The following is a 26,057-nucleotide window of genomic DNA, read 5'->3' on the forward strand; positions in this document are numbered from 1 at the left end:
GGGAGAGTGCAGAATCATAGATCATCAGTCATCTTGGTATTGCCCTTGGTATTTGGAGACAGCAAAAGCTACAAATGAGAAGCGTTCGCAGTGTCCATTTCCCAGTCCCTTACCCCCAGGCTCCCCGCTCGGCCGCTGAAGAGCAGTAAGCCTCTGACTCCGGACTCGGGGACTTCTCTGTTACCCCCACCATTTGCTCCCATGGAAATAAAAGCTTCCAGCAGAGGTGTGCCCCATGAAAGCACAGGATGCAACATTCATGTGCCAGCTACTTCTGATGCCTGTTTTGTTCCACAGAAGCATGTTAACTCTGGAATCCACACCCCCAGAGGGCTTCTCCATCCAGCTGTGCAAGCCAGCAGTGACAGAGCAGGCTGAACAGCCCACTGGCACTGCGGTCCTGCCCGCGCCCAACACAAGCATGTGGAGTAGAGAAGAAAAGTGATCACACTAAGAATTAGTGGCTTTAACTTTCCAGGCTCACTACCGGAATTTTTGCTAGCTTGATCTTATTGATCTAGGATCCAAATTTTAGGTCTTCCAGTTCTAAAAGACTTGAGCAACTCTTATGCAAAGGCCCAAGTAAACAAGACATCCTACAGCGAAAGATGTTTTATTTACGTTGGTTAAAAAAAATAGCCAGACCTCCCAGACAAAGCAGATCTACAGTCAGTTCACACCTAAAGGCAAAGGAGATGTGACTGGAACAGGAGTACACGTGGAATCCCAATTAGCCTGCACTCTTCGGGAGGACTGAACAGCAACATCATGGCGTGTTTTATCCAGAACTGATGCTTTTCATTTTTCTTAAGGTTCTGTAAGACTGCTTAAGAGTGGAAAGGACACAAAAGCGAGGCAAAACAGTAACTGTTTTCCTACTTCTCCTATTTTCCAAGCATTTTGGAAAACAGCCACTATGGAATGGAAGTTATACCTTAAAGACATTCTTTCCACAAGGGAGCAAGGCTCTGCCAGAGCAAGTAAACCACACCAGCTGGACTTCAGCTACCTTCACACTCGGTACTTGCATGTGGGAAATACCCAAGACTCTTCCCACTGCGGTATCATGCTCCATGCCATTTAAGTGGCTTTACGCCTTATGATTCAGTCACTCCTTCGAGCAATATTTAAGCAGATTTATTTTTCTCCCCAATTCTTTTTCACAAACAGCAGCAGGCTTTATCTATTCAATAAATCAATTATTATTCAACAAGAACTGAAAAAGCAAACTCCTATGGTGTTCACAAACCGGGTAAGGTTAAAATTCTGCTATATACATTTGAACTGAGAACTCCCAAACCACAAGAGCAGTGATGATGAAGCATTGATATTCTTGCTAAAGATACTTTAATACAAGTTAAATGCTCATTTAATAAAAGCAGTTAGCCACATACCATCTTCAGAATTCAACTTTTCTTCAAGGCACCCCTAAGCGTTACCTGGCTTGATACTGCCAGATTCCTTTACATGGCCATATTATGCAAGTAAACAAAACAAGGAGAGAACACAACAATTAGCCAAAACATTTCACATCTAGCACACTCCTTGGCTGGATTTTCACCAATGCAAATTAACCTCTCCAAAACGCTGCTTGGCATTGCCATGAGGATCACATGTGCCGCAGGCTGCTCCCAGAAAACAGCCTGCATGCAGCTACTCTGGGTGTAGTAAGAGAGGAGAGCTTCAGAGTGGTGAATTGAACCATGTTACGGGTCAGAAATAAGAACCTGTCCTGATTTTATTTAATACACAGGTATCATTTTTGACTATAGGTGCTTATCCTAGATGATACTCTATACAAGCTTTTGAATTCTACAAAGATGAAACAGATGATACAAAGATGATGTCCAGGAGACAGCAGCACTCATAAACCGAGACCTATTAACAGCAGGCAGATTGCCTGTGTACTTGAAGAACAACCAAACAGCAAAACCTCATATGGAACTTGTAACTTGTGCTTGATGAAAGGCTTTAAAGAAAAAGTCTCTAGATTCCTTAGACATCACAGGCAAGTAAGGGTTCACCTATGGGAAAGAACCTAAAAGAATCTGAGAAAGATTGAGTACCTATAAAATACTTAAAGGATTATTAAAAATAAACAAGTCTACGGACAAACATGGATAGTTTGTACTTCTAAAATTCCAAACCAGGAATATTCTCAAGTACCTCCAAATCTCACCATGCAGTCCTCTTTATCCTTACAGCTCTTAGTTAACATGTGATCCTGATTTCTGGCAGAGAAAAATGAAACATGTTAAGATGTATAACTCCATGCATACTTTAAAAATTAATTTTTCACAGTTGTTCCTCAAGTTTCAGATTTATCAGGTGTGTGGCAAAGACAGCAACAGTACATACTTTAACATTTTTGCAGTTACTAGCTAGATACTGCTAACCTTGTATTTTTCAAGAGATTCCATGCTCATATTATCAAAAGATTAAACTAAGATCGCATATGCATAATCATTGCCTTTACTGACAGATAAACTTCTAAATTTCATCATCATATTTCAGCTGCTCAAGAACCCCTCTGCAAACTAGCACTTGCTTTCTGAGCATCAGGTGTGACAAGTTAGAACTTGTCCACTCAAATTATATCTAAATAATTGAATTGTGCAAACAACTGGAGTGTAATACCAGAATGCAGTCAGGACATTTATAAGATTATGAACTAATATTGCTAAAAATTTTGTCTTAACTAGACCAGGAACAACCACACTGCAAAACTGTATGTTTGCATGTACGATTTTGTGCTAGTTAGAAGTGCAGGCCATTATGTGCTTATGAAGTCTTAGTTAAAACAACAGCAAAGCAAAACCTAGACCTTTTGCCAATCAATCTAAACCAATCATACCTAGGACTTCTCCCAAGCACCATGGTTTTATACACTGGATTTTGGTTTTAACATCTCCAGACTCTAGCCATATTAAAATTTCACTACCTTGCAATCAAGTACCTGTGGAGCGCTGGAATGGGGGTGGAAGGGAGTGGGGGTTGAATAATACGGCAGACATTCTAAGCTCATTTAAACACAAGATTATCAACTAAATTTATCCCTCTCTTAAAGTTCTTTCAAAATCGTGTGTTAATTTGTCTGTCCTCTGAAGAGTTCAATTTTTTCCCACTCACTGACAAACCTAAAATCAGCAACATTTCCAAAGCATGGAGAAAAATATTTACTGGAAAAGATATGTATATAAAAAGACTGATACGGCCATTTAACACCCAAAATAAAAAAAAAAAAAAAAGAAAAAAAGAAAAAGAGGGAATACTGAAACAGAAACAGGTAGCAATACTTATTTTTACATTATATTAAGAGAACAAATTTAATCAAATATAACATCTCACTTGGATTTTCAAGCGACTGTTCAGAAAGAGAGGTTTTTACAGTAAAGATGGAAGCAGAGTAAAAATACATTTTCTATTTTAAACAGTAGCGGATATGACCCTTGTGTTGCAAGATGCTTTCAAAGATTACCCAAAAGCAAACCGATTATAAGGCTTCCCAAGTGCTGACTGTGCATTGCTCTGGCAAAAGCAGCTCAAAAGCAAAGCCTGTATTTCCCCCAGCTTCAGCATGCATGAGTTCATCAGCATTGTTAACTTGCCCAGAGGCAAGTAATTATACTAGTTTTAACAATGAATTTTAGTTAAGTGCTAATCATACACCTAGGTGAATCCCATTGCTCTATCCAACATCTTTAAGTCCACAAAGAAGCCTTCCCCATTGTTTCATTTTAGAAGGAAATTTGATTTTTTGAGACATAAGCAATCACAAGTCTCTCATGTCCCCAGTGCAACTGCAAACAAAAAACCTGTCACACTATAACCAGTTTGCTTTTTAAAGGAGATGCAGAAGCTTCTCTGTAACATTTGAAGTAAGTTCTTCCTACAGCTCCTAAAGATATTCAGCGGTGAAGGGAGAACTCGTATTAAATTCTCAACAATATGTAGGCAGGTTGAGATGCATTGAGAAAAATACTGGAAGATTAGCCAGCCGGTCTGTGTATGGATATTCTCATGAGGTCAGAACACACATATTTGACCTACAATCCCCTTTACAAAAGCCAACACCTTTCAGTGTTATTTGTGATTTCCATAGATCAGCAGCTATGAGGGCTACAAGAAGAGTTAAATATTTGTGAAGCATCCACCAAATATGATTAGCCAAAAACAGCTGAATCTTCAGCTGGATTAACTATACAAACCAGGGTGAGCTGACGTAGTCCAGTACCTGCCCCATGTAATATGGGCCTTTTTTTTCCACTCACACTGAAGGCAACAGAGCTGTAGATCTTATGTATGGACAGAAGGTTTTTTTAAGTCTAGGACAACATGCTGTAGGCATGTAACACAGATAGCAGCAAAGTAACTTCCTGTTTGGGGGTTGGATTTTTTTTTCTTTTGTTTTTCTTTTGTTTTAATTGAAACCAAGAAAGTGCTTCAGAGCTCTGGAAAAGTGAGCAGGATCAGAACTCCTCATGACCATTACATACATAGTCCATAAGCCTGCTGTTTGCAAAGTATTCACTACATTTCAGGATCTCCTCCAGCTCTAAGTGATAGTTTTGATTTTCATCTGCTACTGCTGTCATTTGCTTCACTTCATTCAGGGCATTGTATTCATTCATAGGATCCATATATTCCTAAAACAAGTAAGAAAAAAATTTTCAATCACTAAGCACACATTTCCACACATCAGAATTATGAACCTTGGCTCTATGTAAGCTTCAGCAATTAGAAGACCAACGTAAGCCATCCCAAAGTGAAAGTAAGTCAGGTGTTAACACCTTTTTCTGTCTTTTTAACAGGCTTACATCTATCTCCTATTTATTTTTTTTTATTATTATTCACTGCTTCCTTGGCTGTTCTAACAGAAATCCAGATTCTCGGCTTATGCCAAGTGTCTACATTTTGGTTGCAAACTAAACTCATTATCAAATCTGGTGTCTTTTGTGAAGAAATCTCAATTCAAAATTCAGGAGCAGCCCACTGCCGATCTGTATGACATGAGTTTTCTGGTTTCTGGAGATAATCTTTGAGAACGTGTTCCATTCAGAACTTTCTTGTTCCATTTTCAACGACCAAGAAGACGTTACAGAGGTCAGAAGTCTCAGAAACAAAGGGGTTTGCTCCTTCACTTCACTCAAAATAGTTTAAAAGTTTTCAAGCAGTGCACTTTAGTTCATGCCGTAGAAGACTCAAGATTATCTTCAATTTCTTCCTAGAAGTGACATATACATGCATGCATCTATGTGTGCATACATATGCAAAGACTTCACAGATAAAGCACCTATTTTTAAAGGAAAGTTCTCAGTAAAAAGGCTATTAACATTGTCTATGTCACAATACAACCGTTTATCCCTACTAACACCATCATTCATACCCATGTATTTGCATACTGAGGTTAGGAAATTTAACATTCATCCTACGTCAGGGAAAAAGCCAACGTTTTACAGGTTCCCCTTTCACACTGCCTATGCTGCAGCTTGAATTCTGCTAATTCAATAATAACTGTCAAAGTACATTCTTACATCCAGAAAGAAAAAAAACAAGCCCAAAGTGAGCCACGAGCCTCCTCACTGGCCACGACACTGCCACAACTATAGGGTGCGAAATATTTCATGGTGTTTGGTAGACTCTTCTGCAGACAGAATTATTAGAAGAAAGCCTTTCTTCTGCAAACCAGAGTCTAAAAGGCCACAAACTAGAATCCACACTTGAAAATAATAATTTGGTTTTGTAAAAAGAAAAACACAGTAAAAGACAAGAGATCTCTGCTATTTCCTAGGCTACTGGGGCCCAGGTTTTGTTGATTGTTGGCTTTTTTGTTGTGGTTTGGTTTTTTCGAGTGAGTTTGATTTGTGCTGGTTTTTCTTTTTTAAAATGAATATGGGTTGCCAGTTACTCCATTTGCAACTGAAAGTATGACTCATTCTCCCAATAACCAGTGCACCTAATGAAGTCTGTGACTTGCTTTCTTGCACTCCATATCCATACAAGTGTCTGTGTGACAGAAAACCCTAAAAGCATACCTGTGAATAACAGTTATGCTAGGAAACCCCCTTTAACAAAAAGCACGATGACACTATCTGCAAGCACTATTAAGCAATACTGTAACCCAAAGTTCTGTGAAGTAGACACACACTGTACTGTTAATTCAAATATTTTTGGACTTCATAGTCTCTAAAGCAGTTTCAATCCTGTATTGAAAAATTAGCTATTGGTTTTAAAGTCACTAGAACTGGGGAAGACTTACCTCCAACTCTGCCATTGTGACAACACCATCATGGTTAGCACCAATGGCCTCGTCAAATTCCATCCTTCTGTCTTTTACCCAGTCATCATCAATATCTTGAGCTTGCTGGTTCTCTGCAGTACCAACAGGTAATGAAATTAACTCTGAAAGGGTAAGTTTCTTATCTCCATCTTGATCTACAACAGAAGTACACAGTAACTGAAAAGTATTTGCTTAATGTCCATTAAAAATGAGAAATTTCTTCAAGTCAGAGATGCCATTGGTACAGTCTGCCTGGTTTCAGCAGTCCACAATCCTGACTCCAGCAGAGAAGAGTAGTTATCATTTGTATCTTTTGTTAGCAAAAAACTCTGTATTATGGTATACACACAATGTTTTAGAAGGCTAAAAAATATACACTCATCAATATACTAAAAAAGTATTTTTCTGGACCTGAAGGACACACCAGGTGGCAAGCTGGGCTTTTTTTTTATTATTTTATTGTTGTTTGATTTTTTTCAACAATCTACTGCAACAGCAATTTTCTTACATCTGTATCCAGTCTCCCCTTGCATTAGCGCTCAGGTAAATTAACTCTCATAAAAGACTGCATACTGGAGTCGTCTGTCTGTGCGTCACATACTCAAGTATCACTGGAAACTCTTCATATTTATTAAGCTAATAACTAGCAAAGTCGTAGCTTGTTGGGGTTTTTTTGGTTTGTTTGGGTTTTTTTTAAGACAGGTGTTCTAGCAGTTTTAAATATGCATCACTATTGACTCAATAGAAGAAGAAAGATGTGTGCCAATACTCATGAATTAAAAAAAAAATATTTTCTTAGAAACCTCAACCATTTATTTCCAATTTCATGACTATATAACATGATTCTTACATGGCTGCTGTAGTGGGGAAGTACAAAGCAATTAATGCCCTCCTCATGGAACATTCACATCAATATATTTTATAGTATTTTACTGTTCATCAAACCTTTTCTACTTTTGCTACAGTAACCCTACAATGCAGTAGCACTTCAGTGTGCTACTTTACTGTCAGCTGATCTTCTTCATATGAAGTACTGAGAATGTCTTTCTAATAGGTAATGTTGTGCTGTTCTTTAACAACCAGAGACTAAATTCAGTTTTGAGATGCACAGACAATTCCATAGAGATGCCAGCATTTGTTCTAACAGTTTCTTTTTCTTACTCATCACATTAAAAGATGCGTAGAACAGAGCAAATAAGATATGCCAAAATTTCACATTGAACCATGACAGCATAATGACGTAAGGTTTACCCAATAAAATGGTTTACAAGTAAACAGCTCCCAAGAAATGCATTTTAAAATGGCATACCCAAATCTCAGATGATTTCTTTCACCATGAACTTCAGCATTCCCCTACTATGTTCTGGATGAAAAAAGGGCAAGAATTCTTCGTTCAAGAACAGATCAGGAGGTGGGTTGTCAGCTTGGTACCACTAGTCCCTCAGGTTATCTGAAACTTCCTGTGCTAGAAATTTCAGAAAAAGATTTAAGCTATCATGTTCAATCTGTTTAGAGTTCTTAAAAATATGTACTTTCCCCTGTTACTCAATTGTTTAAACAAGGATGACCTATGAAACAGTTATTTTACAGTTCAACTCTCAAGGAAAGTGGGTGTTGAGAGAAAACAAAGTGCAATTAGTTTCATCTAGTGTGCGCTGAAACACTAGGAAAGATCCTTTAACCAAACAACTGAACTGAAATTAGGAGATGAAAATAAAGACTCAGCTACACCTGTATCAAAACTTCAACACATCAAGTGAACACTGCTGTCCTACCAGCATTGTTAGCTGGTTCTGGTGGAAGGTAGGAATAATCCAGCTTTGTTCAGTACTTGTTGTTCACCTTTCTTATTTTCGTGTTTTGAAGCCCACCGCCAACAGACATCTTTCGCCTGCCTGAATACCAGTAGTACCTTTCCTCTGAAAAAATCATCTTTGTTTTCTACTTCACACCATCCCTGTGCATTGAAAGAGCCAAAACATTCTTCACATTTAAAATATACTTCAGATTCACTATCTCTTTGTATTGCAATTGTGACATCACACACCTGGTTAAGATCTACAAGAACGGAAGATGTCAACCCATTCTTCTCCTACCCAGATAATAACTGTAGAGCTACAAACCCTTTAACATTTAGCGTGTTTTCTTCTAAGACCAAGTAACACAACTACCATTACACCTAGAAAGATGCTGCTGATCCGTGAAGCACTCTGCACTAGTGCTTTGGCTAACATCATCACATAGGTTTATTCTACTCCACAGCACTCATTAAATCTACTACAGGTAAGAAAATATTCTTTGCCAATACAGCGGTTCCAAGCATGATCAAAAGGGGCATATTTTATTACTCCAATGTTACAACATTCAGCTTTTCTTATTTTGACTTGCCATTTCTTAATACAACATTATCTGAACCATAACTAGCTGTACTATTGTTTTGAACTCTTTTTAGGTATGTTCAAGCTCACAGGATCTGAATTAACAAAATGGTACAGAGATCCACAAAATGTTGTTATGCATACTACACACCATTTCGAATGTAGGTTTTCTTCTCGAGCCACACCACAATTCCAGACAGCACCCTCACCCTTCACAAAACTACATATGAATTAAGCTTAAGAATTGTATTAAACAGATTATAAAAAAGAAAAATCAAAGCCTAATTTTTACAGTGATCAGCAATACATTTCAAAGCATCTAACTGAAAAGACAGTATAAGCAAAGCCATAGAGGACTAGGAAAGCTATGAAGAGACTCCTGCCCTGCCCCTGCTCCTCCCTTCTTCCTTCACCCTGTCAGAGGCTCAGAATTCAAAAGAATCACCAACTCAGAGAGAACTTATACCCTTAGACTCAAGATGCATCATCCAGTATTTCAGCCTAAAAACGTCATTCATTGGAACTGTGAGAGATTTAAGAGTGTAGCTCTTCAAAAGAAGTTTGGAAACATCAAGAACAGATGCTAAGTCAAGCACCAAGAAACACATTTAGTTTTCAGTTACTTAAGGATGCAAGTACTTATTACTCCTTGTCTATTCTAAATCAGAAAACATTCTGACTTCAGACCTAAACCCTGCACATGTTTTAGTTAACACTATAATTCAGTAAAGGGAAATATTTTTGCTGCAAGGAGAAAACGCAAGTACAGGTGTACAGATACATCAGCACCAAAATCACTTCACATTTCCACTTCTTCATCTTACACCATGCAGACAAGCACTTTCAAAGTGCTGAATTTTTCCTAAACTCAATGGAGAATCATAATTTGCGCATGAGTTTCCGCTAAAACCATGCATCTGATCTGAAGAAAAAACCACCCTGCAACACACAACGTGACTGCTGTGCACCTAGCGGTCCTGAACATAACCAAACAGGAAAAAAATACCTGTACAGAGTATTCTTTTTCTGGTGTAGGCATTTTCTAAATGACACACTGGAAAAAATACTGTGTGTAGCACACTCTGCTATCTGCAAAATACACTAACACAAATCTGAACCATTGGCTTTTCACAAGTTTTAAAAACACTCTGAAAGACTAAAGTCTTCAGATAAACTTTTTTTGTTTTTAATTTAATAAACTGCCTTGAATTGCTCTTGCATGCTTTTGCTTTCTGAGTTACAGGTGGGGGAAAAAACCCAACAGTTACATCTACTTTTTTTAACTGCTAGCTGCACTTAAGATTTAAGTCTTCAATAAATGTTTTTTTATGAAGAGTAAAGAAATCCTTCAGAGTCTTAATATGAATTTTAGGGCAGTTTTTAAACAGCAAGTTTTACTTGTGTCCTTGATATAACTAAGCCCAGAATAATCAAACCACTTGCTTACAGTTTTCCAGTGTAGCCAACCCCAAATGTTCGAAGTCACAAGTCAGTCTCCCTTTGCCTACTTTTCTTAAATGAAACTCAGCTGTCAGTCACCAGTTGAAACTGTTGTTATCTGCATAAGTTAAGTTGTGCCCCTAGTTGGGGCCCAGCATCCAAACTACAGCACACTTCTGCGCGAAACTCAGAACATGCCTTAAGATCCACACATTCCTTTATTTTTTATTATATAGGCCAAAAAAAGGTACTTTTACACTGCACTAGAGTACAAAAATTTTTAAGTTTTGCTTATCATCCTCAGGAAGCTGTAGATAACTAATCTGACTTTCCCAAACAAGGCTTGTTACCCAGGTAGAAAAATGATTCTGTACACATTTCCCTTATTCAGCACATCTTTTATCTGATGAGCATTCCTGTAAACTGCAGTTAACCACACTGCCATAGAACACGCTACACAGGTGTTTTCCCTGCCATAAAATTCAAAGGCCCATTTGCATTTTAGTTGCTTTTTGATAAATGGAAAATATAACACAACCCACTTTTAAATGACTAATTCCTGCAAGGAAAGGCTAAGGCTTCGTGTTTTACTAACAGTGAATTTAAATACTTTTAGATGAGGGGAGCAGGGAGATTACTCTGTTAAGAGTTCCCATGTTTATACCAAGCCAGACTCAAATGAAAGTTTCAACAGTAATAAGGAAGAAATGATCAATCTCTCTCTAGAGAACTTAAATGAAACATAAAACAATTCTTAGGCAACCTTCTGCTATCAGCTGCTAGCGCAGTGCCCAAGCGCGTGCCCACCCAAACACAGCCCCTCCGCAGTGCCAGGACCAGGCTCGGGGTGCAGCAGCTCCTTTCGTTCGGAGCAACAAGGGACCTGGGTCCCGTAGTAACAATACAACGGTCCACGCACAACACAGGTCTGACAAATTTTAGCAGACTGTTTAACTGAAAAATATTCAAAGAGTAACAAATAAGTAACCAAGATTTTCAGTGTTTAATATTTACAATGAGAGTGTTGGGAAGGCAGATCTGAGTCGGAAGGAACTCTAGTATTTCTGTCTTATGCCTTACACATTCTACATTTTTGTAGAAGCAGAAGCATAAGTAAAACATTCATCTTAAGTACAGTTTTGACATTCAAGTTTTAGGAAAGTAAAAGAAAACCCAACACACACCAACAGTCTGCACTTACTTTCTTCATCTGTCTTCAGCTCTTCATTGTTTCTGATCTTCTCTGCAATCACTTTTTCATTAAAGCCCTTACTTGCCAAAAATTTAATTTTGTATTTGGTCCGTGGCACCTGGCCTGTAAGAAAGAACCATTTCTCAGACATGACATAGTATGCTTAAATGACAAACTTTTGGTTTCATTACTTAAAACAGTCTGTGATAAAACATTTTGGTTCAGCTGCATGGCCATCACACTCAGCTTTATGAATGGCAACATGAAAACTATCACCTGATTCACTTTTGTGTTTCTTCAGACCAGACAGGCCTTGTGAAAACAACCTGTTTATGTCACCATCCTCACCCCATCCCCAGCAGAGCCACTTAACTTGTTATAATTTCCTATGACCGCAAGTGAAATAACACAGCGGTCGACATAGGACTCGGGTGCTGACTGGAGCACCTCACTTCTTCACTCTGTTGTCTTCTGTACGGATCAAATCAGTTGCAATCACACGCAGTCCAAAAGAACTTAGATTTTGTCACAGCACATCTGAAGAGCAGCCAGTAGGTCTGGCCACTAGCAACTGGCTTCAGATGTCATCAGGAGATGGAGGAATCATTCGTCTTACCATCACTATCAGGGCCCACAGCTCGGAAGTGCATTTCATTTTCTTCCACAGTTTTCCTCTGATCCAGCACCACATCTCTTTCGCACCTATCTTTTTATCATTATTTACACCCACCCTATGGATGAAGAGCAAACAAGATTTAGATTTGAGGACTGGGGGGTAGGTGGTATATTTTTTCATTCTAAATGAATTACTTTATTCTACAAACATAGGTTGCTACAGGAAAGAGTATATTTATAACCCTTTCTGAGATGTTGTACATTCTTTGAACTACAGAGTAAACAAGTAGCAATTCACCTACTTATTTCATAGTTAAATTTAAGTAACTACAACATGTAGGTTACTACTCAGTGAAAATCCAGCCACGCTTCATTTTGCTGTAAGTTAACCCATTTCGGTATTGTTTTTGAGTAATTGTTTTAAGCAGAGGAAACCACAGCCAGCTCGCTGATGGCATCCTGGCTCATTTCCGATTGGGTCAGAGTCGTCAACTGCCAGCTGCTGCAGACTTTCACTACTTTGAAAAATTTCTTCTCTAACATCCTCTCAAACCATTAACTCCCTCTCAATTTATCTTTTCAAGTCCTTTTTACCTTGATCTTCCCAAGATCTCTGAAGTTTACTGATGAGCTGCCTCCCTGTGTCTGCCTAGATCACATCCCAACAGTTATGACGATTAAAAACAATGAAAACATGATGTGAATAACTTTGGTGCAAGGACTTTCAAACTACTTAATACTTTGGCTGTAGTACTCGTAACTGGGAAAAAACAAACAAACCAAATTTCCTTTATTAAACCTTGATCTCTGGTAACACATTGCAGCTGACAGTTTTTAATGCTGAACACATTTAGAAGTTCTGCACATACGTTTCCTTACCATTAGGTTTCTGAGTTAACAGGTTCACTTTGTCAAAGGATATGCTCGTACTCAGTGCTACTGAGCTAGGGAACTAAACTTTTTTCTAACTGACTAAAATTATCAGTAAACAACCAATCTGATAATTCACTGTTCTCCTTAATGTACTACCAATACTGCTTTATTGTATCAAGATACACTGCCATACCATCAATTTCATTAACACTTATTTCATTAAAAAGGAGTTAATGTAAAAGTTACAGTTGAAGAACAAATACAAAAACAGTAACATGCCACTTTAAGAGGTTTCTTATTGAGCATATCATTAAGTATTTATTTTAGAAAGATATAACAATATTTAAAACTGAAAAGACATAACTTTCAGGAGGCAAGATGTTATTCAGAGCACACCAAAACCACTCTTGTTCAATTAAAAAAAAAAAAAGAACCTAAGAAAAAAGAAACAACACAACAAAAAAACCCACCCAGCTTAACTCTGGCTTTTTTATCAGTTTGTATCACCGTCTCAACAGTACTGAGGTGTTATCATTGAAACTCAAGTTATTAGATATGTGATTTGCCTTTAAATGTCAACTAAATGTTAAAAGCTTAAGCCAAATAGCAACTCTAGCACCTAATCTTCTACAACACTTAGCTCTATTAATAAATGCAGTATTATTGTATCATGTCTCTCCAAATCTATATGCACCAGCTCAGTATTAGCAACTTTTCAGCACCAAAGGCAAGACCAGTAAAATGGTCACGTTCTGCTTGCACCACCTTGCACTTACTAGGTGAACAAATGTGGGTTTCAATGCAGAATAGGTACTGCCAAAAACGAGACAGGAAAACAAAGCGCCTTCTCAACATTTAACATTCTAGTTTCCTTAGATCAAAGCTATCATTGAACTTACTTCTTCCAAGCTGTACTTTCCATTTAAATCACATTGTAACTAGGGAGAAAGGTAACAAATCCCATTTACTGGTGTTCTAACGCACGAAAGCAGCCCTTTGTTCTGCTGCCACAGTGCACAAGAAGCCTCCAATGACTCAGATCCTCATGAACTAGCAGGCATCCACTGTACAAGATGAGCTGAAACCCTTCGGTGTCCATAAACAGCACTCTTAGTTTTGAGAGGAATATTTACAACCGCATGAAATATCAGATGTGATCCTGCTGTGAGGTTACCATCCAAGGCAATAAAAACAAAGGACTATCTATGCTTCCTGAGGTAACTATCTCGTTCAGAATGGACTGCTTGAAAACATTCCCACTAACACTAACAAGCTTAGATAATTACCTGTTTGTTGCTGAACAACTTAACACTGGTAAATCATGGAAAACTGATTTTCATGGAAAATGGTGATGGGCAATCACTTTTCTGAGGCACACAGGCCAGAACACTCAAAAGATCTTAGGAAAGAGTGGTACATTCTAATGCACTCCTTAAAAAAACTAGCAAAGAAAAGTACTGCCTAAAAAGAATTTAAGTTCAAGAAAACAAGATGAATCCAAGGAAGAATATCATCCCCGATTACAACTTTGCTCAAACCTTCCTTGGCAAACTATGTATAGAAATCTCGTGATGATTTCTCAAACTTCATGATATACCAGCTCCAAATCAAAACCCAAACAAAAAAAAAAAAACAAAAAGCTTGATTGCACTTTTTCTACAAGAAGCATAGTTTGCTGCTAGAGTGACATCGCAAATTTGTAAAACTTTAGGTATGTGACATACTGCTACCCAAGCTGACAGCAAAGAAAGTTTTTGTAAAAGCAGGGACTACCATTAGCATAAATTTGAATTAAGAAATAGACCACAGAGTCCTTTTTGATTGATCCATATTGATTACTTGTCTGATTCCACAAAAATTATAGATAAACCACAGCCCAGACAGTAGTTGAGGCAATGTGATAAATACCATTAGCATTAATACATTTCAGTAACAGGCAGCATCAGACATAACAGCTCCTTAAAATGTCTAAGTTCAAGGTTAACACTTCACTAACTATTTAAACTATATTTCATTATCTATTCACAGCCAAAATGTTAATACTACTGTTGAGTAAGAAACAAGCAAGCATGCTACTCTGTAGGATAATTCTAAATTTTTCCTTAACAAAAGCCTGTAGTAAGGGCTGCACTGAATACAGATGTCAAGCCTGGAAGAACAGATTTTAAACACTTCAGCCCAGTTTCTCAGCCACAAGCCATTACAAATCAGATTTTTGTGGCCAGCTTTCAAAAGAGCCACCTCTGAAAGTATTATCAATAAACATTGGCCATTCAGGTTTTCAGATTCATGTTTGCAGGTTCCTAAATGACAACACCGCAATACTGCCCAAGGGCCTGGGGGGAGCAGGAAGGCAGTGTTCTTACCTAAAAGGACTAAAGATAATAATTTTCTCGAGCACCTAATGCGTATCACTTTAGAGTTGGTTTCTGCTTCACCCAAACAATGAAAAGCAGATCCAGAAAATATTTTTTAATAACAGAAACCAAAGCAAAGCCCTACATAGCAGGAGGTATGCAAAATTTGTTAGATGTATATTTAAATGTACAGGTTAGGAAAAAACCACAAATCAGGGTCCACACACTACTTAAAACCTTCCAATGGCATACAGCATAAACAGTTCTTTCACTGAAAAATACAAGTCTGTATTCTAAAGCAAAGATAGCAAAATGGGGAAGCTTAAAATGTCGCCTCTCCACGTTCTTTATTCTACCTGCTACTGTCCAACACGGTCTGTCCATACCGGCAGCTTCCCAGCACAGATGCAACGCACAGCAGTAGAAGTGAATACTGCGTTAGGCCATGAGATGAACCCCACGTTAAGAAAGCCAGCACGGATCTGGCCAAAGCCACCCCGTCTGTGTGACACAGTCACAGCTGTGGAGCCCCGCGCTACCCTTACAGCACTGTGGCACTCCGAACGGGTTCTGCTTTGGGAAAGGGTAGGTTCATGACAAGGAGGAAAAAACAAACCAAAAAAGCTCTGTGCATGGCAGTAGTTACCAGAAGCTGTATTTAAACCCATGACCTGATGAACACTATCAAGGTAAGGCACTTAGCTAACACAAAAATTTTAATTTTTAAATGGCTACTGGGGCTGCAGCTGAGTAGCTGAAAACATCAGGAAAATGCAGATGCTAGGAGGATTTCAAACTCGCAGGGGTAACTCCAGCACAAAAACACCCTGAGAGAAACCCACACGTATTACATTCTTCTGTACTTTAATTTATTTGGTTTGTTCGTACATGTAATTTAATTTAGAATACAACTGACCCTTAGAAGCCAGGCTCACCAAACTGAATTCCAGTACCCAGTGCCACTGATTTAACGAAATCAGTGTCACCACAAGCACACTTGATGGCTTTCAATATCCTTCCTCCTGCCCTCCCATGAACACCCACCCACACAAGCTAAACTACACCACCCAGCAAAAGAATAGAAAATCTATAGATTCCAGGCTAATTTAAACTATTTAAATGGAGACTATAGCAAAATGGGTTTTCTGGCAATTATGAGAAGAAGGAAGGATGTCAAGCAAGCCCCTCTCACAGATTTTCCTGACCTGAAGGTACCTGAACACTTACTCTTGGCGAGGAATGAAGACTAAAAAGATAAACCTAGGATTTCTTGCACCATGCCCCAGTTCCACAGGGCAAATTTGGTTGAAGTACTGGTTAACTTATAAAAAACCCACTTCTGTAGACAAGTAAGGCTTGTCCTCCCAGTAAAGAGTGACTTCAGAAACTAAAATACAAAATTGTGAAATGCCACTTGTTCTTTCAGTCACATGTAGGTTGCTTGCTTAGAAAAACATAGTTTGGGGAGCTTTGCTTCCATGGTTCAACTTTATTTTCAGTAATCCTATTAGACAATAATTTATACTTTGAATTGATTACTTTATACCATACTGGCATGCTGTAGAATCTCAGCTTTCATTAATCAAAACCATACTGTGTGTTTTCTTTGTCTTCAAAGAAAATATTTCCAAAGGATCTGGAAGCCTGTGGCTTACTAGCTTTTCACAGAAGTTCATAGTATTTCTCTTTTCCCTCAGCCTTTAAGAGTATGTCTAGAAAGCAAACAAAACCCTCAGAATGCTGTCCTACATTCCTAATCTGATCATCAGGTGGAATGTAATTTTGAGTGAAGCTGATCTTTAATCCAATTGCTTTAAGTTTCCTAAGACAATCGCTTTCATAACAAACAGGCAGAACAGCACAGAGCCTGCAGCTTGCGAATGACAGTTCACTAACCAAGAGCTGAATGTTTCCAATAAGCACAGAGCAATGAACATGAAACCTTCTAAGCACCATCTTAATACTTGTATATATCCTACCAATGACACGAGTGGTCTGAACAGCAGACAGTTAATAAAGGATTCCACACTAAATGAAAAAGGCACACTTGCCTATTTGCTTTAGCAACCTTTACTCAGGAGAACACCAGAAAGAAAAAAAAAAATCCAATGTTACTATTGATACTCCTTCCCTGCTAATGAAAAGGTTGCAGAAAAAAAGCTGTTAAGCCTTCTCATTTTATCTCAAGTATATGAGCATTCCCACACCATCACGAGCATTAAAAGCACCAATGTAAGTTTCTGTTCTAATTAATCTTCTATTGCAAAAATGCAAATAAAGCAAGTTCTACCACCTAGCGTCTGAAAGTAGGAACTCAAAATCAGTGCCGTTTCCATTACGTTCACTGAACTCCAAACATCTGACAGTCCATTAGCTGACACAAACCTTATCTAGCACAAGAAGTGCTTTAATGCCTAAAAGTAAAATTAGTATTTTTACACCAAGAGTAGAGCTAGATTAAGTTTTCAAAAAGGCTACAAAATATAAGTTTAATGTTTCTTTTCTCATGTTTCACTCTCATTCTCTTTTCTTTTTCTACATTCTGGGGAACTAAATGTTTTGTTAACTGCTAAGTGCTAACGTAATGAAGCAAGCTGTCAAGTTCTGAACTCTTGGTATGTGCAATGAGGCATAATTATTTGTAACCTGGATGTATTTCATGTGAAACACTCAAGTTTTAGACACTTCACATCTACTAGAAAGTTTTATGAACAGAAAACAACTGTTAGTCCATTTACCGCAATCTTATCCCATTGTTTGTCCCTTTTCATCCCTTTTCTTCCCTTCTGCCTTTACTACTGTCTTTTCAGTGTCTTTCCTCTGTGGTTATTTGCAGAAGTCACAACAGAAACAAAAAACAAGATCCATATGGAATATGAGACCAAACAATAAATAAGCAGCTTAGATCGTCAATTGAAACCAAACTTACAGCAAAGCCATAGAGCGTATGACTGCTAGAACAGAACTGGAACAAACTCCCACCCTCCCAATTCATTGATTGCGTGGGCATCCCACCACTAAGGCAGCCCTTCCTTACCAATTCCTTGCTCTAAAAGGCAAGTGTAATTGACTATTCATTGAGCCAGGAAACCAGGAAAAAGTAATACTTCCATATCTGAAGAGGTTACATAGGCTTTTTTCACACAGAAACAGTACATTTTGTCATAAATTTTACTAGACCACAGCATTAGTCCTGTATTACTGGTTGTGACTATCGGCACATGACTTCTGACTCCTGAGGATGGCTTACGTGAGTATGATCAAACCTCCTTAACATGAACACGGCACTTGTAGTATGATACCTTCCCCTCATCATGGCGATTTTTAAATATTACAGAAAAAATTGCAAATTTTACTCTGATGATCAGAGAAAGAGGCTGCAGTGTTCTTGGCAATGTATGTAGCTTACTTTGAAAAGATGACCATGAGCTTCTTCCTTTTTTTTCTGGGGTCTGAATCTTCCTCAAACTCTTCCATCTCTTTTCCTAGAAAAACTTCTTGATGCCTCCAGCAAAGCTGAGAGCACACCAGGGCCGTTCCCTCGGCTGAGGAAGCAGGTAGCCCAAGCTCTCTTGTGCCAGGTCCGTGGCTGCCAAGGGCCAGCAGCGCAGCTCCTGCCTGGTGCCTGCCCTGTGGGAGCAGAGCCGGATGGTCTTAACGTGGGCGTCAGGCTCCATTAAGAGTGCAAAAGCGAGGGGGCTCTTTTCTTGGCTCACAAAGCCCCTAGCCCTGGTTTTGTTGCAGCAGTCCTATGGCTGCAAAGGGAAGGGGCAGGCCAGCGGCAGAATTCCTTCCTGGCACCTTCTGTGTGGGAGCAGTGGCTGTGTTACTGAAAATCATAACCAGGAAAACCCTCCATGCCAAACGATAGTTAGAAAGCAGACGTTGGTTAATTGCAGTGCCGGGTGCACGGGGGATCTTCCCTCCTAACGCACACACCAAGCTACTCAAAAGTACACATTACACACACTAGAGTACTTGCATAGTCATGGTACGTGACATTTCTTCACTGACCTTGGTGTCTGCAGGGCTGTTTCACACTCACATTTTCTCTGTCACAGCTCCTATGCAGCATTTTTTTTACCCCTCCCTAAACCTGTCATCACAGAGGTGCCAGCAGCATTGCTGATGGGCTCAGCTTTAACCAGCAGCAGATCTGTCTGGGAGCTGGAACCAGCTGTGTCCAACATGGGAGCATCTCCTGGTGTCTCCTCACAGAAGCCACCCCTGTGGCCCCTGTCCCTCCCCACCCCAGCTAACAAACCCCTGCCATGTAAACCCAATGCAGCCGTCAGCGGGCAGAGAGGGGGCACTGAAAAATAGGGAAAGGGAGCTACAGAGAGAGAGGCAGAGGTGGGGGGAAAAAAACAGTGATGGGCTACAGGCCAGAGAGGAGGAAGGGAGGGGGAACCAGGCTGAGAGATGTAGAAACCCAAAAAGTAGTGATGGGCCACAGGGCAGAGTGGGAGGAATTTGAAAAGGGGAGAGTGGGCTGGACAGAGAGAGGCTGAGTAACACCCAAAAAACTCTGAGCTAAAGGGGAGAGACACAGGAATTAAAGAATAGGGAGCAGACAGAGAGAGTGATGAAGAGAAAAACGGACTAGAAGGACTGGGGGATGTAGAAAACCAGTGAGGGACAGGGAGCCAGAATGTGGGATACAGCAAAAGAGAGGGACAGGGAGCAGGACGCTAAGGGCAACAGAGAGAATGACAGGGAGGCGAGCCAAGAGAAAAAATAGGGACAGAGGGTGGGACAGAGGTGAAGCAATAAATAGGTACAGGGAGCAGCAGAAAGAGTCAGTAAGGATAAAAGATGAACGCAAAAGAGGCCAGGGCAGTGAGATACAGAATGAAAGAAATGACAGTGAGCAAGACAAAGGGTTGGAGGGAGCAAGAAAAGGAAGGAGAGAGAAAAGAAGGCTGGGACAGAAAGCGGCACGTACAGGAAGAGAACACCAGGGAAGGGCAGAGGTGCAGAGGGAAGGGCAGAGGTGCAGAGGGATGCGCAGACGTGCAGAGGGAAGCGCAGAGGTGCAGAGGGAAGGGCAGAGGTGCAGAGGGATGCGCAGAGGTGCAGAGGGATGCGCAGAGGTGCAGAGGGAAGGGCAGAGGTGCAGAGGGAAGGGTAGAGGTGCAGAGGGAAGGGCAGAGGTGCAGAGGGAAGGGCAGAGGTGCAGAGGGATGTGCAGAGGTGCAGAGGGAAGGGCAGAGGAGCAGAGGGAAGGGCAGAGGTGCAGAGGGATGCGCAGAGGTGCAGAGGGAAGGGCAGAGGTGCAGAGGGAAGCGCAGAGGTGCAGAGGGATGCGCAGAGGTGCAGAGGGATGCGCAGAGGTGCAGAGGGAAGGGCAGAGGTGCAGAGGGAAGGGCAGAGGTGCAGAGAGAAGGGCAGAGGTGCAGAGGGATGCGCAGAGGTGCAGAGGGAAGTGCAGAGGTGCAGAGGGAAGGGCAGAGGTGCAGAGGGAAGGGTAGAGGTGCAGAGGGATGCGCAGAGGTGCAGAGGGAAGGGCAGAGGTGCAGAGGGAAGCGCAGAGGTGCAGAGGGAAGTGCAGAGGTGCAGAGGGAAGGGCAGAGGTGCACAGGGATGCGCAGAGGTGCAGAGGGAAGGGCAGAGGTGCAGAGGGATGCGCAGAGGTGCACAGGGAAGGGCAGAGGTGCAGAGGGAAGGGCAGAGGTGCACAGGGATGTGCAGAGGTGCACAGGGATGCGCAGAGGTGCAGAGGGAAGGGCAGAGGTGCAGAGAGAAGGGCAGAGGTGCACAGGGATGTGCAGAGGTGCACAGGGATGCACAGAGGTGCACAGGGAAGGGCAGAGGTGCAGAGAGAAGGGCAGAGGTGCAGAGGGAAGGGCAGAGGTGCAGAGGGATGCGCAGAGGTGCAGAGGGAAGGGCAGAGGTGCAGAGGGATGCGCAGAGGTGCAGAGGGAAGGGCAGAGGTGCAGAGGGAAGGGCAGAGGTGCAGAGGGAAGCGCAGAGGTGCAGAGGGAAGGGCAGAGGTGCAGAGGGAAGGGCAGAGGTGCAGAGGGATGCGCAGAGGTGCACAGGGAAGCGCAGAGGTGCAGAGGGAAGTGCAGAGGTGCAGAGGGAAGGGCAGAGGTGCAGAGGGAAGTGCAGAGGTGCAGAGGGAAGCGCAGAGGTGCAGAGGGAAGTGCAGAGGTGCACAGGGAAGGGCAGAGGTGCAGAGGGAAGGGCAGAGGTGCACAGGGAAGGGCAGCAATCGCTGCAGCACTGGCCGGCCCAGCACAGCCCCTGCCCACACCGGGCAGCGCCCGCCCCACGTCGCGGGGGGAGCGAGGCCGGGTAGGGGCCGCCCGGGCGAGCCCAGGGCAGGGACCGGCAGCGGCGGCCTTGGCACGGCCCCGGGGCGGGAGAGCAGCAGCGGCCGCTGCCAGCGCAGCTCGGCCCGCGGGGGCTCCGCAGGCGCCGCTCCCTGCCCGCACCGGGGCTACCGGCACCCGCGCCAAGGCAGCGCCCGGCGCACCGGGCCCGGCTGAGCCGTCACGGCAGGGCCGGGGGTGGGGGGGCTGCGGGCCCGGCTGCAGGGGAGGGGCTGGGGCGGGGGGCAGCTGCGCGGGGCGAGCGGGGCCGGGGCAGGTTCAGGGGGGCTCTGGGGAGGCGCCCGCCGCCGCCCCCCTCCCTCGGCTCTCGGAGCCCCCGGGCCGCCCGCACTCCGCTCGCCGCCCGCACACCGGGCTCTGCCGCAGCGGCGGCTGCAGCCCCCCGTGCCGCCCCCCCGTGCGGACAGCGAAGAGGAGCCCCCCCGCCCCCGCCGGGACCGGCCCCCGCCGTTACGCGCCGACCCGCGGCAGCGCCGGTTACTCGCCGGGCGGCAGCAGCGAGCAGGGTGGGAGCAGGCGCGGCACCTGCAGTACCGCACCGCGGCCGCCGGTCGGCAGCAGCGAGCGCGGCGGTTTGTCGCTCTCACAGCGCTGCAGCGTGCGGCGCGGCGGGTCCCGGGGTGCGGCCGCTCCGCTCCCAGGGCCCGGCCACCGGCGCGACGCCCGCGGATCAACGCCCGAAACCGGCACCCAAGCTGCCCCTCGGGCCGCGCCGCGCAGCAGCCGAGCCCGCAAGCGCGGCAGCCGCGGGAGGTGGCCTTCCCCGCTGCCCCGAAACCCTGATGCACAACGGGCACCGCGCCTGCCTCCCTGCGCTCGGGCAGCTCTCGGTGCGGGACACGCATATGGTCAACACATTTCCCGGAAGGAAAAGACATACACCTTCACGAGATTACCCAAAACTAATGATAATATTCTCTTTTCCCCTGGTGCATGCCCCGTTGTCCAGAGCAGGGGTCTTTGGTGGTCTCGAGGGTCTGCAAATCCACCCGGTGCTCCACGCAGCTGGCCAGAGGTCCCCCTTGCAGTCCCCACTACAGCCTTAAACCAGGTCAGCTCAGCCTCTTACTCTTCCCTGGCCTGGAATCGCTGGCCTCCAGCTGGTTTTCCTTCATCCTCCAGGGCCACCCCTTTGTTAGAACCTGAATTTATTGCATACAAGTATACAAAGATTGGTTTCAAACAATCAAGGTACCTTCATGCTTAACTGTTCAAATCTAGGATGCATGACTACTTCTAAATTACTAAGATTAAACTCCAACCCTTCTGTAACAGCCCCCTCCTGTTGTTACCACACAGTTCCGTCTGTTCTAGCTTTGTAACTATAGTTCTTAGATATATATATTCTGGTTTAGCTTTGCATCTATAGTGTTTGTTTCAGTGTGGTCGCTATGTTGACGTTGCCATCCGACCCTGCTTATCTAAGAGCCATTTAAAACTTACGGTCACTGAGGGGACCCATCCCATGTAGAGGTGGCTTTGAAACAAACTTGCGTTCCCCATGTAAGGGAACTAAATGAAGGTTCGGTGATGGGTCAGCTGTAACTATAGGGTCGACTATTGTTTGAGACCCCCGAGAAGACTCAGAGATACCTGTAAGGCGCATGCATGATGCTTAATTAACATAGTACTACCTGTTGAATGAATATGATTGATTTTTCTAAGAAATGTAATGCATAATCATAAATGTGGACTATGTAATTTTGTTTGAATGAAACATATGGCACACACATTAGGTGGAGTGATCCATCGTGCATCCAGGGCTGCAATAAAGGATGCCTGCTTAATGCTACATTGGTGTTAAGGAGTCTTCTTATTTCTGATTTTGGTGACACCTTGGCTCACAGCAGCCCACCACCACTGGGGACACAGCAGCCCCGTTACAGGGAGGGGCTGCTGCCACCAGCCTCCCTGCCTGCACCAGGGGTCCCCCCACCCCAGCCCTCAGCTGGAGCCCAGCAGGGACAGGGGGCCATTTCCCGACAGCCCCCCATGCCTGACCTCCTCCCCTGGGCTCCCTCACAGCCCCTCACCTGGTGCAAAGGCAGTGCAAGCACAGCCAGGAGGGCAACGGAGACGGTGAGCGGTTATTTAGTCACACACGTAAGTTCCAGGAGTGAGTGTGCTCCGGGGCTCCGGGCCCCCGATGCTCCCCCTACCCCAGGATGCCTCAGCAGTTGTTCCCAGAGCTGCACTCCTTGGTCTGGTGGGAACAGGCAAGCAGGCAGTCCATCCCTGGAGTGACAGGCTGCTGGGCAGGGGTGGAGGCTGCCAAAAGTGAGAGGCAGGGTGCCGGACGCTGAGAGGCAGGGGGAGAAAAGTGGCACTGGCTGAGCAAGGCGTGTGTAAAAGGAAGCATGAGGCAGGGAACAATGAGGCAGGGAACATGAGAATGAAGCAGCACCGAGAAAGACAGGGGGCAGCAGAAAGAGGGAGAGGGACAGACACTGACATGGATGTCCCACAGGATATAGAAGCAGAACAGACGGGACAGGGAGCACGACAAAAAGGGAGGGGAAAAAACAGAGGCAGGGAGAGAAAGACTAAAAAAGAAAGAGAGAGAGATTACAGGACAGAGAGGGAGGAATTAATAAATAGCAACAGTGAACCAGACAGAACTAAAGAACAGCAATGGGCTGCAAGACAGATAGGGGGAATGAAAAACAGTGGCACGGAGCCAGACAGAGCAAGATAGTGAATGAAAACAATAGCGAGGGGCTACAGGGCAGAGAGGGAGGCCCTAAAAAATTGGGACTGGGTGCCGGTCAGAGACTAAGAATGAAAAAACCACACTGTAGTCGACTGGCTTGCAGATACGTAATTAATAGAAGGCTAGTCTGTTACTTAACTTGAAACTTAGAAAAAATATGTAAATATCTAAGTGAAAAACAAAGAATTTGAAAAACAGAGGATGTTAGTTAATCCTTACAAACAGTTAACAAAACATGGCCTTGGAAGAAAGAATAGACATGGTAAATACCACAAGCTAAGAAGTAACAAGGTAAGCTCAAGAAGAAGCAAATGGTTAATAAGACTAAACAGAAAATTACTTGAATTACGTGTGAACTATCCTAATTAGCATGCTAAAAGATCCACCCTCGAACAAAGACCCCTACTCACAAAGCCCTTTCCTAATGTGCCCTGTGGGGGGAGGGAGGGGGGGAATGCTGTACTTTTAAATGGAGATGAGGCTTCTAAAAGCCAATGAAAATTAAGTGTGACTAAACATAATAGTGAACAACTGTTCAAACTGTGTAAAAAGTTTTACTGTGTGTGAAGAGGTGTGCCTGCTTTGTAGTTTTATGAGCCAGCACCCATCCCTGCACAGACACGTGAAAATACCTCAACTTGGTGTGTGAACTGGCGCTGCTCACCAGGTAACAGACCCGTTTATGGGACAGCGATGGGCTACAAGTCCTTACAAAAGGAGTAATTTTAAAAAGTAGGGACTGAGAGCCACACAGAGAGAGATGGAGAAAGGAAAATAGTGACAGGCTGCAGGAAAAATAGGGACAGGGAACCAGACAGATAGCAGGAGAGAAAGAAAAAAATTTGCAAAGGACTACAGGGCAGAATGGGAGGAATTAAAGAATCGGGACAAAGAGAGATGAAGAAAGACAACCCAAATATCCCGCTTCCACAGGGAAGCCACAAATCCAGCAGACTTTCTCTCGCAAAGTTTAGAGACAGCCAAACGAGGGGAGGAAGCTGCACATCCCTCCACATCACCCCGCTGCTCCAAATAGCTGCCACCTATGCCCCAGCCTGGGCTTCCCGTAGCCTCTTCTGATACCAGTGACACTGGAAGCTTAACGTGTAACCTTAGTATATGTAAAGCCTTAGTGTATTTATGAGACTGTAACCAAGAAGTCCTTTTATTGTATGGATGAGATCTATGATTCAACTGGAAAGGCACACCTGGGACGAAAGAGAACAGCTCATTGAATCTCATGGAAACCGAGCACGTTTTGCCAAGAAAACATCGTAAGAGAACTAAGATGACCGGCTGACGTGCTAGAAATGGATTTGGGTCGGTGGTCGCAACAGCAGCCCTTCGGCTCACTTCAGGAGACAATTACGCATGCGCAAAAGGACGGATTCATGTAAAGGGATTCCAGGAAATAATCGAGTATGTACGGGACTTGGGGAAACAGCGCACAGGCATGCTTGCCCAGAACGCGAGGGACATGTACCGGAGGGCAAGGTGTCCGTGTTAGGGGGAGACAGCCGCCGTACTCCCAGCGCCGCAGTGAGGAATGCCGGCCGTCTGAACTGCAAACAACCCTTAGGATGCGTCTTCGGCCGGCCTCTGGGTAGCGCCTCGAGCCCTCCCCGCTCCCGGCAGGCACACCCCGCGGCCCAGGGAGGCCAAAGACCCGCAGGGCAGCCCCCGCCGCCCGCTCCCCCCGGGCACACCGCAGCGGGCAGGAGGCCTCCCGCCCTCCGCGGCGCCTCGGGGGCGGCCCTCACCCGCTGCCGGCGCGGAGAAGCTGGGCTTCGCCCCGCGCCCGCCTCTGCTCCCGGGGCGGCGGGGGGGGGGGGGAGAGGCTGGTCCCCCGGGGCGGAGGAGGCCGGTACCCCAGGGCC

The 26,057-nt window shown here is 43.7% G+C and overlaps 1 long non-coding RNA gene and 1 pseudogene across 1 annotated transcript; both read right to left on the reverse strand.

The window, feature by feature from the left end:
• Positions 1–1,330: 1,330 nt before the first annotated feature.
• On the reverse strand, positions 1,331–19,125 carry LOC130145966 (45 kDa calcium-binding protein-like; annotated as a pseudogene).
• Positions 19,126–22,362: 3,237 nt separating this feature from the next.
• On the reverse strand, positions 22,363–26,051 carry LOC130146624 (uncharacterized). The gene is made up of 3 exons (XR_008820964.1): positions 25,941–26,051; positions 23,504–23,738; positions 22,363–22,612 (listed from the first exon to the last, which is right to left on the reverse strand). It is a non-coding gene; the product is annotated as an uncharacterized LOC130146624 (long non-coding RNA).
• Positions 26,052–26,057: the final 6 nt, after the last annotated feature.

The sequence above is a fragment of the Falco biarmicus genome, chromosome 3 (genome assembly GCF_023638135.1).
Source record: "Falco biarmicus isolate bFalBia1 chromosome 3, bFalBia1.pri, whole genome shotgun sequence".
Taxonomy (NCBI): Eukaryota; Metazoa; Chordata; class Aves; order Falconiformes; family Falconidae; genus Falco; species Falco biarmicus.